The sequence below is a fragment of the Pipistrellus hanaki genome (assembly GCF_964339955.1).
Source record: "Pipistrellus hanaki genome assembly, chromosome: 1".
Lineage (NCBI taxonomy): Eukaryota > Metazoa > Chordata > Mammalia > Chiroptera > Vespertilionidae > Pipistrellus > Pipistrellus hanaki.
In genome coordinates this window covers 190846300-190862361 of record NC_140503.1, presented here as the reverse complement: position 1 = coordinate 190862361, position 16062 = coordinate 190846300, and positions in this window count along the sequence as shown.

Here is a 16062-nt window from a genome sequence, read left to right as displayed (position 1 = left end):
GAAAGTTGGACAGATACACACACAAAAATGAAACTGGACCACCAACTTATACCATACATAAGAATAAACTCAAAATGACTAAAAGTCTTACATGTAAGTCATGAAACCATAAAAATCCTAGAAAAAAAACATAGGCAATAAAAAACATAGGCAATCAGACATCTCTTATAGCAATATTTTTGCCAATATATCCCTTAGGACATTGGAAACAAAGAAAAAATAAATAAACAAATGGGACTACATCTAACTAAGAACCTTTGTACAGCAAAAGGAACCATCACCAAAATGAAAAGGGAACCCACTGTATGGAAGAACATATTCACCGGCACATCTGATAATAGGTTAATTTCCAAAATCTGTAAAGAACTTACACAACTCACCACCAGAAAGACAAAACAATCCAATTTAAAAAATGGGCAAACAACTTGAACAGACACTTCTCCAAAGAGGACATACAAATGGCCAATAGACATATGGAAAAATGACCAAAGTTATTAATCTTCAGAGGGATGTAAATTAAAGCCATAATGAGATATTACCTCATACCTCTCATAATCACTTTCACCAACAAATCAACAAACAAAAGTGCTGGCAAGGATGTAGGGAACTCTCCTGAACTGCTGGTGGGAATACAGAGTGGTAGCCACTATGAAAAATAGTATGGAATTTCCTCAAAAAAATTAAAAATGGAACTGCTCTTTGACCCAGTGATCCCACTTATGGAAATATATCCTAAAAATCCAGAAACATGAATTCAAAAAAAGGCACCGCTGTGTTCATTGCAGCATTATTTGCAATAGCCATGATCTGGAAACAGCCCAAGTGCTCATCCTCAGATGAGTGGATAAAAAAGCTGTGGTACATTTATACAATGGAGTGCTATAAGGCCATAAAAATAGAAAGAAATCTTACCGTTTGCAACAACCTGGATGGATGTGGAGATTATTATGCTAAGTGAAATAAGCCAGTCAGGTAAGCTTTAAAACTGAGTCTACACAGTTTCTCTGACCTTGGAAAGACAACGTGCTCTAAACTTGTGTGAAATATTTTTCTTTAAATCCACATGCCTCTCTTAAATAAATACCAAATCTCCAAATGTCTTTCCTAGAGCAGGCCCTGGTCCCCTGCCGCAGGCCCCAGAGACTCTAAGAGCTACCAACCACCCCGTGTCAGGAGACAAAACAAAGGCCCTCACTAGCAGACCCTTTTATAGAACTACTGATGCATGGGCCCCAATGTTTATCATTAAGTGAGAACTTCTAGCAAGTGATCCTCATCAGGAGAGTTCAACCCTTGAAGCCTGGGTGTGCCTGCCAGTTACTGAAGTCTTCAGCTCTCTGGAACACGCTGAGTGGGAATGGATCAAAGAGGCCCCGGCACTCAGGTGCACTCAGAGCAGAGTGCAGGGTATTCTTCTAAGGCCGCAGATCCAATGTGGCTGCTCCTTACCATTGCCAAGGGAGCACTTCACAAACACAAGTGCTAGGACCCAGCCCCAAATCATGAGTCTGAATTACCTGGGTTGGCCTTTGAAATGCCTTCCAGCTGATTCCACTGTAGCATCAGGGTGAGAAAGCTCTTCTACTGCTGAATTCACTTGTAGACCGCGTACATTAGTGGTTCTCAACCTGTATAATGCCATGACCCTTTAATACAGTTCCTCATGTTGTGGTGACCCCCAACCATAAATTTATTTTCGTTGCTACTTCATAACTGTAATTTTGCTACTGTTGTGAATTGCAATGTGTTTTCAGATGGTCTTAGGTGACCCTGATAGCGATTCTCAACAGGTGGGTCACGACCCACAGGTTGAAAACCACTGCTGTAGAGCCTAGCCTGCACCCTCTCCAATCTGGGACCCCTCAGGGGATGTCCTACTGCCCTCTTCTCAACTAAGCCTGTCCTTGGTCTGACTTTAGTAAGAATCTTGCTGAGTCAGTTTATTGAGAATTACCCACTCTTTTGATTTTTATAATCCTTACCAATGAGGATTAAATTAATGTTTATTGGTTTGAGAGACAGAGGAAGGGAGAGAAAGAAAAAACATTACTCTTCCTTGAATTCACTCAAGGACTTCCAAGTACTCTTTGCCCTCTGCAGTGTGGCCCCTTATTCTGGGTGTGGTCTGGAAAACAAACATAGATTAGGAATATCTTCTCACTTGAACTAGGTTCTCTACTGTCAGTGCGCTGAAGTTATGGTGTCATCAGAGAAGCCTTCCCAATTGACATTGACCTTATTCATTCCACCATTGTCACTCCTTAGCTTTGCCAGTTCGGTGACTTTGGCAGCAGTAGGAACTTACATGTACATACTTCAAGGATGTGATCCCACTAAGCTTGAAAGAGAGGATTAGCCAGGCATGTACTCTAGGTGGTGTTCTCTCCCTGAATGAAAAAAGCCTCTTGCAAAATAAAATTATAATCATACAATTGACTGATGAACATAGAATGAGAGTAAGGAGAATTAGTTCAGCATTTCAATATTTAACTTTATCCAGGATAATCAAATACACCCCCCATCAGAGAGATAACTTGCTACCAAAACCAAGCAGGGTGAGTATTTTATTAATGTGCTCTCTCCCCACAACAGGATTAGGGGGAGAGACAACTATCATTGATTGCCTAATGGTCTTGCTTTTCTATGATTTATGCTAATTAATCTATGTTTCTAATAAATAACTCTTTTCAGACTCAATATCTTCTCTTATCTTTCTCTGGTCAGGGGGTCAACTTGTCTCTTCTAGGTGACTTTGAGTCTCTTTTATGATTTAGCATATGGATTTTATAATTTAATTCTTAGAGAACAATCTCATTTCTCAGTTTTCCAAATTTTAAGAAACTATCACTCACATGAATTTGTATGGCCAAGTAAATAGTCTTACAAAAATTTGACTGTATGGCTACACACAAATGTAAAGTCTTTTTTGCCTTCTTATTTGGTGCCATTTAATGGGTGCTATAGTGATTCTGGACATTTTGACCATGGGAGTTGTGATTAGGCCCTGGGATATTAATCTTCCTAGCATATTTTATTTTATTTATTTAAAAAAATGTCTTTTTTTAAATTGATTACAGAGACAGGAAGGAATAGAAGAGAGAGAGAGAGAGAGAGAGAGAGAGAGAGAGAGAGAGAGAGAGAATGAGAGAGAGAGAGAAACATCAATGATGAGAGAAAATCATTGATCAGCTGCTTCCTGCACACCCCCTACTGGAGATGGAGCCTGCAACTCTGGATTGCCCCCTGATGGGGAATTGAATCATGACGCCAGGATCATGGGACAACACTCAAACACTGAGCCACACCAGCTGGGCCTTCCTGGCATAGTTAGAGTCCAGTAATCTCTCTGATTGGACCCTCCCTGCCCATAGAGCTTTATAGTGAGGGCTGGAGGTCTCCACTGCCCAACCTCCCACTGGCTTCCCATCTTGCTGGCATAGCCAATTATAGAGGCACTTGGCTCCTATAAAAGACTATGAAGGATCAAGGAATAATGTGATTCAGAAAGGCAGTTTAAACACCTGGTGCTTTCCATAAATATTCAAAAATAAATTCTTTTGACTATTTTTTCTCGGTGTAAGATAATATCTATATTTCTGAGGTTCTTTCAGAATCTCAGAAAACCCTGACAATATCTCTAGACTAGTGGTCTGCAAACTCAGTAGTCAACAGCCAAATATCAACAGTACAACAATTGAATTTTTTTTTTGTGAGCCAAATTTTTTAAACTTAAACTTCTTCTAATGCCACTTCTTCAAAATAGGCTTGCCCAGGCTGTGATATTTTGGTGGAAGAACCACACTCAAGGGGCCAAAGAGCCGCATGTGGCTCTCAAGACGCAGTTTGCCAACCACTGGTCTAGACCATACATATTGGCTAACTTGCTTTCACTGACTCAGGCAACAGTTATTTATACTTTAATATCTCTACGGAAGGAATAATCTTTTTTTAAACGGCCACTTTGAAGATATGAATACAAATCAGAGAGGAAGGTGAAGATGAGAAGCAATGCCATAAGGAAGATGCATATCTTTCTAAAAGCTAATTGTAATGATAATTACTTTCTGCTTTAGAAGCACATGGATGATGTTGGCTCCTACAATGGAATTTGTTCAAAGAAATAAAATAGATTGGGCCATTCAACAGTGACTGAATTGCTCATTGTGTTCAGAATGGAAAGCAATCTTGTAAAATGTCATCTTTTGCATTTATTTTAATTTTCTGAGAACATTTATGCCAACTAAATGTAAAATTTCCCCAATATCACTCCTACCTCATTAAAGGGGGCGGGGGGGGGGGAGAGAAACAATACGGCTAAATGTCTTTGACAACTAGTCATATTATTTAAATAATTATCAGTATCTTTTTCAGCATAGATACAGACAAAGAAAAAGCAGATGAAGGAGTAAAAGGGATGGGCTCAAGATATTTGTTAAGGACAGAAAGATAAAAGGATGAAGAAGTTCAGTGAGGAATTCCCCCTCTGCTACAAACAGCAAAGCTCTGCCCCTCTCTGAAAGCATCATGAGCCTTCCATTCCTTACCATCCACCCCTCCAAGCACACCCAGAAAAGGGACTGAAACAGTGGCAAAGAATAAACTACTTCCTGCCCTAGTAAGGGACGTGCAGGAGGCAGCTGAACAATGATTCTCATTGATGTTTCTATCTCTCTTACTCGCCCTTCCTCTCTGAAATCATTAAAAAATTAAAAAGAATAAACTATTTCCCATTCTGGAGTTACCAACCCCCCACTGTTTGTATAAATCTGCACATCTCTTCCAGATTTTGAACAGCTGCTTCTAGTCACCTGGTTAAAAAGTCTGCTTCCTAGTTTCCTCAGACCTCTCCTGAATGCTGGGCAGCTGCCTGTGGGATTGGATTGTTTCCGCTCATGCCTTCCTTGCTGACGTGGGTCTCTGCAGGTTGACCTCCTTGAGTCTGTGCCACGCTGGCCAGAGCAACCTTTGTCTACATCTGCTTATGCACCTTGATGGGCTCAAACTTTTGGAAATAATCTCTGGCCTGAATGCTCAGCCTGAAAATCCTACTTCTATTTCCAGGCTGGCATCATACCCATACTCTTTTTTTCAATCGAGGTATAATTGGCATAACATAGTATTAGTTTCAGGAAAACAATGTAATGACTCAATATTGCAAAATGATCACAAGTCCAGTTTAAATGATCACCATACATAGTTACAGACATACCTCCTTTCCCTGTGCTTTGCTTTATTGTGTTTCACAGATATTGCATTATTTTTTACAAATTGAAGGCAGGACTCCCCCTCCACCCCCCAACCAGCAAAAATACTACAATTTATTTTATTGAGATACTCCTTTACTGTGGATGTCTAGAACAAAACACATAATATATTCAACATATGTCTTTACAAGTATTTTTCTTATGATGAGAATTTTCAAGATCCACTATTCCCATGGTTGGCAAACTGCTGCTTACGAGCCACATGAGGCTCTTTAGCCCCTTGAGTGTGGCTCTTCCACAAAATACCACGGCCTGGGAGAGTCTTTCTTGAAAAAGTGGCGTTAGGAGAAGTTTAAGTTTAAAAAAATGGCTCTTCGATTGTTGCACTGTTGATATTTGGCTCTGTTGACTAATGAGTTTGCCGACCATTGCACTATCCTAACTACTTTCAAATATGAAATACAATAGTATTAAGTATAGTCACCATGCTGTACATAACATGCCCATGACTTATTTTATGACTGGAAATTTGTACCTTTGACCCCCTTCACCCATATGGTCCAATCCCTAACCTCCTGTCTCAGGCAACCACCATATTACTATATATCTATGAGCTTGGATATAACATGCTATGAAAGCATCCATTTCCAAAATAGGAGTTAGGTTCTTTGGCCAGATCTTGCTCTCTGCTGCTATCAGTCTAATCCCTGCTTTGACTCATACATTCCTTGTTAGATAAATGGCACATTTTCCCCCACATCATAATTAAGGCATGACAAATCTACCTTTAAAATATAATTCTAATCACATTTTTTTCTACCTCAACTCCTATCAGTCTAATCTAATTCTGCAACATTTCCCCCCTAAATTATCATAATATTCTTTCATTTGACTCTTGCCCCTATCCAATTCATTCTCCACCTGGTAGCTCAATATGTTTGGAAATGTGTTGCTCGAAACCTTTCATTAAAGTGAACTAGGGAAAAGAACTGGAAAGATTTAATTGTCTGTCAGGACACTGTATGATCTAGCCACTGCCTACCTGTTCCTCAGCTTTATCCTCCCATCATTGCTTACTAAGCTTCAGACACATCATTCTTTCAGATTTTCTATTGCAATGATTTCCCTTTCAAGATGCATTAATCTTTGGGGTGTGCCAGCTAATATATTGCTATGTGAAAAGAAAACACTAGAGCCCTAGAATCACATTTTTATCTCATCTTTTATTAATGCCTATTTTTGTTGAAGCATAACACATGCTTTATAATGTAAATAATAAATGTATATAGGAAATAAACTGGAGAGGGGAGAACAGTTAACTAGCTATTGGCACTGTATGTTCACAAGGTTTTTACTGCTAGAAGCATAAAATAAAAAAATAAAAAATTGAAGAGTACTACTGTAATGATGAAACTGTTTATCACCTCTGAGATTTCAAATGTGTTACTGGAACATTCTTTGCTCAAGCTAACCAATTGCTCATGATTCTTCTGGTATTGTTTATAGAAAATGAAAACTTGCCAATAAAACTTGGTCCCTCTGTCATAAGTTTTCTTCAACACCTGCACATGCAAATTAACCTGCCATCTTTGTTGGGTTAATTTGTATACTTACTCCTGATTGGCTGATGGGCAGCGTCATGAAGGTACTATCAATTTGCATCTTTTTCTTTTATTAGTGTAGATGTGTTTGACCTGTAACCAGTTCTCTCATGGTCTCACCCATTCACACAGAATAAACTATACTATTCAACTTTCATTTTGCAAAAATAAGGTGATGTGCAGTGGGAAATATGCCCAAGAAATCACAATTATAAAACTCATTTTTAAATGATTTCCCTTTTAAATGATTTCATCATTTTTTAAAATGTGCCATTTATCTTGATTCGTTGCATATTATAGCTTTTTAAAATTTATTTTAATTTTTAAATTGAGGTATATTTGACATATCACATTAATTTCAGGTGTACAGCATAAAGTTTCAATATCTGTGCATATTACAAAATGCTCACCACAATAAATGTAGTTAACATCCAACCACATACTGTTCCAAATTATCTTACCTTGTGATGAGGACATTTAAGGTCTACTCTCTTAGCAACTTTCAAATATTCAATGAGGTATTAACTAAAGTCACCTTTGTTTTCAATAGTGATAAAGTAACCTTAAATTTACTTAAAATTAAACATTTTTCCCTGACTCTTCCTATGTAACTAAAATATTTGCTTTTCTAAAAACAGTGTGCTTCATCATTTTTTAAAATATATTTTTATTTATTTCAGAGAGAAAGGAAGAGGGAGAAAGAGATAGAAGCATCAATGATGAGAATCATCAATTGACTGCCTCTTGCACACCCCACATTGGGGATCAAGCCCGAAACCCTGGCATGTGCCCTGACCAGGAATGGGATTGTGTGACTTTCTGGTTCATAGGTTGATGCTCAACCACTGAGCCATAGCTGGCAGGGCTGTTCCATCATTTTTTAAAAATATATATTTTATTGATTTTGTACAGAGAGGAAGTGAGAGAGATAGTTAGAAACATCGATGAGAGAGAGTCATCGATCAGCTGCCTCTTGAAAACCCCCTACTGGGGATGTGCCCGCAACCAAGGTACATGCCCTTGACTGGAATCGAACCCGGGACCTTTCAGTCCCCAAGCCGACGCTCTATCCATTGAGCCAAACCGGTTTTGGCAGTTCCATCATTTTTCATGAAAGTAAGTCCTCTGGGGGAAAATCCATCTGAAGAACACAAAAGTGGTTGGTTGGCAAACTGCTATCCTTCTCCTGGAAACAGGCTTCATAATGAATCCCAGGCTTTGTTGAAAACCATGGCCACAGGCATCTAAAAAGAGGCTGCACTTGTGTCCCCAATTACGCCTTTTCTTAAGGAGTAAAATTGCTATGGACTTCCTGCAATTATTTTAAGTGTGCATGTCCTATTTCAGGATTTATGCATTCAGCTATTTAGAAATACTTTAAGGTTTAAATCTTAATATTTCAAAGCTTTGGCTTGGCCTCACACTCTGGTATTCGGCTGTAATTGAAATGACGAGGTCTGATGTATGAAACTAATGCATAACCTTGAATATGCTAGGAGCTCAAGAAATGCCCGTTAAAGAGAATTGAAAAGAAAAGGAACACTTTTCAGTGCAGAGAGATTTATAAGAAGCCACCAGATGTAGAATATAATGCTTGCTATTTCATTTGAGTTAAGACAGATCCTATATAATAAAGAGCTAATATGCTAATTAGACCAGACAGCAGAATGACCTTCTGGAACAACCAGTGGGCAAGGCCGCAGAGTCATGGGGCTTCAAGGCAGCTAGGCTGAAAGGATAGAGCCCCTTGCACAGATGTTGTGCATCAGGCCTCTAGTATATACATAAATATCATATCTTGTAATAGGGTTTATCTTGGACATTTTCTTCACAGTTACATTGTTCTTCTTAACATGCATGTTGAAAACAATGTTAGTGGAGAGGAGATAGCATCTTTGGATTGTACCTGATTGTAACAATTGTACTTGTTATTCAATTGTTAATTCATTTATTCCTTTAGTTATTAACTCGATTTATTCAGGGTGCATTTCATGCAAGCTGCAGAGCAGATGACCTGAGACTTGTTTCTATGCCTAGAAGGAAGCCCTTAGGCTTGGTTCTGGAGATTGACAAGACATTGGTATATTTCAGAAGTCCCTGTCTGGGTTCCCATAGGTCCTATCACAGGATTATCTGCAGCCAGACTCTAGGTAGTGTGCTTGCATCAGAAAGTCAAAATCATATCACTTGAAACACACACCTGGTAAAGTTAGTCAGAAATGTTCACTTTCAGGTTTAGCCAGTTAGTATAAAATTAGTGTAAAGGTCACATTGCACTAGTTCTTTTGAATTCTCTCATAAAATGAGGGCATTCCCAGCGGAAACACATAGGCTTAGAACAACACATTCCGCTGGCCAAGCTGGTCTCTGAGTGGGATGGGATGGGTTTCTCACCCCGGAACTCTCTCTTCACTCTTACCAAGCAGGTGCTTCAAATAAACATTGATTGCCCAAACGTGTTTGGCTCAATGGTAGAGCGTCGGTCTGTGGACTGAAAGGTCCCAGGTCCGATTCCGGTCAGGGGCATGTACGTTGGTTGCCGGCACATCCCCGGTGGTGGGTGTGCAAGAGGCAGCTGGTCAATGTTTCTCTCTCATCGACGTTTCTAGCTCTCTATCTCTCTCCCTTATTCTCTGTAAAAAAAATCAATAAAATATATTTAAAAATAAATAAATAAAAAATCAACATTGATTTCATGAAAGTCTTCATTGAAAATCTGTTTTCTCCCCTGTGCTTTTCTTTAGCAGTTCACAAAAAAAGGTAATTTCTTTATGCATTTCATTACTGAAGTAACATCTAGAAAATTGGGACATAGTTCAAATATGGGGATTTTTATCTAATTAAATACTATGCCTCTCCCAATTCACTTGTTTGTTTAAATATTCTGACAATTATTAATTAAATGCATTTACATTCATTTTTCATGTGATATTCCACCCCATAGAAAGAACAAATCTTTATTCAATTCTTTTTTTAATGTTTTTCACTCAAAAAAGACTTCTAAACATTTATCATTTAGGTTGGTAAGATTTTGTGAAGTACATTCAGTATCAAATTACTTTAAAAAATTCCTTCTGAAACATTGCAGAGATTTGTCTTCATTTTCCCCGTGTTTGGAAAGTCTCACTGTCATGAAGGCTCCATGGTATCAGCTACCATCAGAGTCCATGTAATTCCTTTACGGCTGAGTTCACCGTGGATGGCGGTGGGTACAATTTCAAATAGGCTCCTTAATGACAACAGCTCTGGGTGACTTTTGGTCAAATCACTTTAGAGGGTCATCTTCATTGGATAATGGGGCTGTGAAAGGCTCCAATTTTGTGGTCAGGAAGGTAAGCTGGTTTTGTCATTTTCTCTTATGTTCACATTATTAGTAATTGCTTTCATTCTATACAGCTCATCTTTCCTTTTTTTTCTTTCTTCCTCCTTCCTTGCCTGCTCTTTTAGAAGTCTCTTAAACAAAGTGTCCTTTCCTAAGAGTTTATTTAGTTAAACTGAGTATTTATAAGTCTACTTAAACGGATCAAGTAGGAACTACAATATAATACAAGCTTAACTGCAGACTCCTCCTACATGGTAAAACTCTCCTCTTTTCCTTTTAAATTTCGTTTTATCAATTGAGAGAGAAGAGAGAGAGAGGTAGAGAAAGAGAGGGAGAGAAAGAGAGAAAGAGAGATTTGTTACTTCATTTTTTTTTGCATTCATTGGTTGTTTTTTGTATGATGAAACCAGGGATGAAACCCACAACCAGGGCCTCTTCTCTTTTCTTCAGGAAATTCAAATACTGCATGTGATACATGACTAATAAAGACCAGGTGAGCATATCCTGGCCAATCTACATATTAAATGTGAATAAAGATTTTTGGAGTAAGAATAAATTCATATAGTTTTATACATTCTTATAACACTTCCAATTAATCTAAGCATGTTCTGGACTACTACCCAATGCTATCTACTAGAAAAGTTTATACATGAAAAAATAGGGCATGTTAAAGCTTAAACTATTAAATTTTTTAAAACGTTGAACGTTGAACATCTAAATACTCATTGAACACTTAAATAGAAATAACAATAAAATCTGACATTTATTAGAAAAAATATACATTTCAGAATTGTAGTAATTTGAATATGAATATAAAAATAAAATTGCCTGGAAACACAAACATTGCTAGCTTTTAATTAGAACACATTGGAAAGGAAGTCAGCATGAAAGCAAGTTATTGATCTTATTCATAAAGAGCAAACACCAATTTATTCTAAGTTGTTAGTGTTAATGTAATCTGTAACAGTGGACAAATCAATGTTAATTGAGTTCTAAAGGGAACGTATGCAGGGAACAGCATTCACTATTATGAACATTAATATGAAAAACATATGAAAAAACAGGATTGAAATTAAACATAATTTCATTCAGCCCTGAATACTCTTGTTACCATTAAAAATGCTAGACAGTGAATAAATTACACACATCCTTAATGCTGCATTTTTTCCTTCCAATGCTTTATCATGCAAACATTGGAACATGATAAAAATTCGAAAACTTTTTTAGTGAATACCCCTAAATCCCTCACCTAGATTCTACCATTAACATTTTGCTATACTTGCTCAGTCATGCTACCTGTCCCTCTCTCTCCGTTCATCCATGAATTCATCCTTTTTTCTACTCTTCTGAAGTAAATTGCAAACCTCTCACAACTTCCTTAAATACTTTGGCATGCAGTTTTTACATAAAGTTACATAAAATAAAAAGCACATATTTTAAGTGTACATTCCCCAAGTTTGGATAAACACATATGCCTTAGTAGTCTCTATCAAGATACAGAACGTAAACTAGCTATTGTATGTTGGAGCATCCTCTCAATAGCCCAGACTCTATTAAGTTACATCCATTCATTCACTCCATAAACTTTCCCCATTATCATCCCAGCCTATCTCAGTCTCCACTTAAGACAACAGCTTTGATACGGTGATTGATAATAAAAAGGATATATTTGGTCTTTGTCCTTGTTTCTGAAGCAGCGCTCCTAAATCCTTGGGAATTTCCTGTGAAGAGAGCAATAATGATGTCTTTTGTTATATTACTGTTGTTACCCATGAGGGGACTTTTGGGAAACCCCTGAGGATGGGGGCTGGATGGTGGTGGAACTAACCATGTGATTAGAGTTGGAACTTTCAGGTCCCACCCCTGGGGAGAGAGAGGGGCTGGAGAGTGAGTTCAGTCACCAACAGCCAATGATGTAACCAATCATGCCTATGCAATGAGCCTCCATAAAAGCCCCAAAGGAGAGCTTCTGGGTCGGTAAACACGATTCAATATGCAGCTTTGGTGAGAGTGGCCACTGGGAGAGGGCATGGAAGCTCCTGCTCTTTGCCCATATCTTGCCCTGTGCATCTCTTCCATCTGGCGGTTCCTCAGATATATCCTTTTGTAATAAACTGGAGGCCCAGTGTATGAAATTTGTGCACTCAGGAGGTCCCTCAACCTGGCCTAAGCCCTCTTGCATTGGGGGATGACTGACTGATAGCTTAGGCCCACTCCTGTGAACCTAAGTGGTCAGTGGAACATACTTAGTGATGCTACAGAGGTGGTAGAGGCTCCCACCACCACCGCTATGCTCACCAGCTGTGACCCTGACTTCTGGCTGAGTGGTGCTTCCCTGTGGGAGTGCACTGACTATCAGAGGGCAGCTCCTGCTTGAGCATCTGCCCCCTAGTGGTCAGTGCATGTCATAGTGACCAGTTGTTCTGCCGTTTGGTCGATTTGCATATTAGCTTTTTATTATATAGGATTATTATATAGGATGGGTAACCAGTAAGTAAAAATTGCCTCTGAGTACTGTGAGCTTCTGTAGCAAGTCATACTCAAGGAAGGGGGTTGTTGGAACCTCCTCTCTATAACTGTTCCATCAGAAACACAGGAGATTACCTGGGCTTGCAACTGCCATCTGAAGAGAGAGGTGGCAACAGTTTATGGTCAACCTGTGGGATATGGTGCTCTCTGTGAGTAGACAGTGTCAGAACTGAACTGAATGTAGGACTCCCAGCTTGTGTCTGAGAACTTCTTGAAGGTGTGTGAACCCCCTCTTTTTCCACACACATTGGAAATTGATGTTCAGAACCCTTAACTACTCTGTTAACTGAAAATTAAGATCCACGAGGTGTTTTATCACCAAGAAGGAATAATTGGTGAAAAAGGGTTACAGCCCTGTGCATGCAGTTTTGGCAAGCCACGTGCACACTCTAGCCGTGTGCCCAGGGGGTAGGGGGGACTTACAGAAGGGAAAAGGAAGAAAAGGGAAGGGGAAATTAGAACCTTAGAAGTTTATTATAGACATCAGGTTCTTCCTGTGAGGTTCTCCATGTAGTGTTTTCACAATTACTTAGAACTTCCATGAGCCCTAGCTCTTACCATAGACCTTCCAGACTAATTATGTTTGCTTAATGTTCCAGTTAGTCTTTATCAACTCTTTTTTCCCACTATACTGCTGCACATTTTTTTTAAATATATATTTTATTGATTTTTTTACAGAGAGGAAGGGAGAAAGACAGAGAGCCAGAAATGTCAATGAGAGAGAAACATTGACCAGTCGCCTCCTGCACACCCCTCACTGGGGATGTGCCCACAACCAAAATACATGCCCTTGACCGGAATCAAACCCAGGACCTTTCAGTCCGCAGACTGATGCTCTACCACTAAGCCAAACCAGTTTCGGCCTGCTGCACATTTCTTAACGTGGTTGACTAAGGAAAAAGGAATTATCATATATTCAACTGCTGGACATCTATTTTCCAAAGACATGAATAATGTTTCTCTAGTTAAAAGAAACCATTTCTAATTGTAGTTGTAAAATATGTACACATCTTCCACATAGTTGAGTACAAACTAAATAAAAATTATTTAAAGGAAGGCTGTGTCTACTTGGAGAATGAGTGGAACATTAGGCAGCATCCATCAAATTGCAGAGAGCTGGCAAGTTATCTGCATTGTGGATGAACCATAGTCACGTTGCTTGTTCTTCACTTAGTTGACTATCTAACAAATTTAGATCCAACTATGAAATTACTAACCAGCTTAATACCAGTTATATAGTGGGTACAAGTTACATATGTGTTAAGTGGAATAAGAGTGACTAGAAGAACAACAGGATGATTGAGGAAGGAACTCACTTTCACTAACTGTTCAGGAGTATGACTAGCAGAATGCCGCATGTTTTGAATAAATCATGTCATTATTTTCCTTGAAACAGTCCTTCAAGTTACGCATGCTTTGCTCATGCCTTGTACATTGTAAATGCTCAATACATCACTTTCACCAGTAAAATGCATCACTATGACTATTGAAATGTGTGGCTCTAACTTCTAAAGAGTTTTAATCATCCAGAACTTCACAGCAGCAACTGGAATACTCATCTGCAATAGGCTTAATATTTACTGTTTTATATCTCTAAACTCTTTGTCTGTACCAGAGAGGAGGAGCCTGGGAAATATTTATGACTACAAGCTATTGGCATTTGATAATAACTTATTGCTCTATTATTCTAAAAATGGGACACATTAGCAACATTATTGCAGTGTCAGACTTTTTGTTTACTATTATTAGTAAGTAGGAAAAGCAGAATTTTTGCTACACAGAATGTATGTTTCCAGGACTCCTTCCTAAAAGCAATTAAATAATAATCTAATTATTTGAGAAGTACAGTAGGAAATTTATAAAAAATATGCCTCTCATAAACCATGATTGAAAATGAATTTTATCAGAATTGAGGGAGACCAGAATTTTTGCTATAAAATTATGTTTATAATAGAAAAAAAATGAGTCAGTCCCAATTTGACATTTAAGTACCAGTAACAAAGGGATAAAAAGAAAAAGCAAATAAAAAAGGTGAAAAGGCAAAATACACCAATGAATAAAGAAAATAACACTAAACAGAAACTACTACACCATTACCACAAACTATCAGATAAACATCAAGATTTGGAAATAATTTGAACTAAGTGTAGGGGTGACTGATCATATCTATGCAGACACCCAAGAAATACCTATTACCCACTTCTTCCTGAGGCACGAGAGAAAATTGCCCAAGGGCCTGTGGGCTACTTCCAGGTTATTTTATGATTGATTACATGTGAGGCCAGGAATTGGTTTAGTAGTAACAATTTAAAATATGTATTACCGAGAATTTATTACTCAAGTTTAATGACTTTGATGAGCAGGTTATCTTTTAAAATATGCAGTAACGTCTGGTGTTGTCCTTTGAACAGTCCACTGATAGAAATGATTTAAATTTTTCTAGTTATTTGAATTATACTGGTTGTATAAGGGAGCACATTTCAAATATTTTAAAAAGTGGTTGAATACCTCTATAAATGTGTGCCCATCTGTCACTAAATTAGGTTCAGTTATTTCACTAAAGAAACCTCAATCCTGGTAATTTTGTAATACAATTATAAAATTTTTAGATGAGGTCTGACTTATCTGGAATGAGTGTGTAGCATTGTTTGCCTATGTGCACACATCATTCTTCATGAGATAGAGTAAAATAAAAGTCATTGTTTTGTAAATCATATTAATAAGACCATTACATTTCTAGAAATTTAATCTATCATGTCAAATGTATTGATATAATTTTTAATTTGTTCTTAAATATTAGTTAGATGTCTACTTTCCTTATTCAACTGGGTAACTCTATACAGTTATAAGACTACTGACTAAACCATTCTACTGGTTATTTGTGTAATTTTATAATTTTATTTCATGGAGAAACAAGAATTGGTGTATAGCCCTGGCTAGTGTAGCTCAGTTGGTTGAATATCATCCTGTTCATGAAAAGGTTACTGGTTCAATTCCTGGTTAGGACACATGACCACATGCCCAGGTTATGGGTTCAATCGATCAAGGTTTCTCTCTCATATTCTTTGTTTCTATTTCTTTCTCCATCTCCCTTCTGTTATCTCTAAAACAACAACAAACAATGAAAACATATTTTAAAAAAGAATTGGTGTATATTTAGAATAATCCTATATAATAAAAGTCTAATATGCGAATTGACTGATCAGAGGAACAACTGGTCACTATGACATGTGCTGACCTGGTGGTCAGAGTGCTTCCACGGGGTGAGTGCTGCTCAGCTAGAAGCCCTGAGCCAGGCTCATGGCTGGTGAGTGCAGAGGTGGTGGGACCATCTCTTGCCTCCACTGCAGCAGTGCTTAGGAAGTCTGACTGACAGCTTTCAGACTGCAAGAGGGTACAGGCTGGG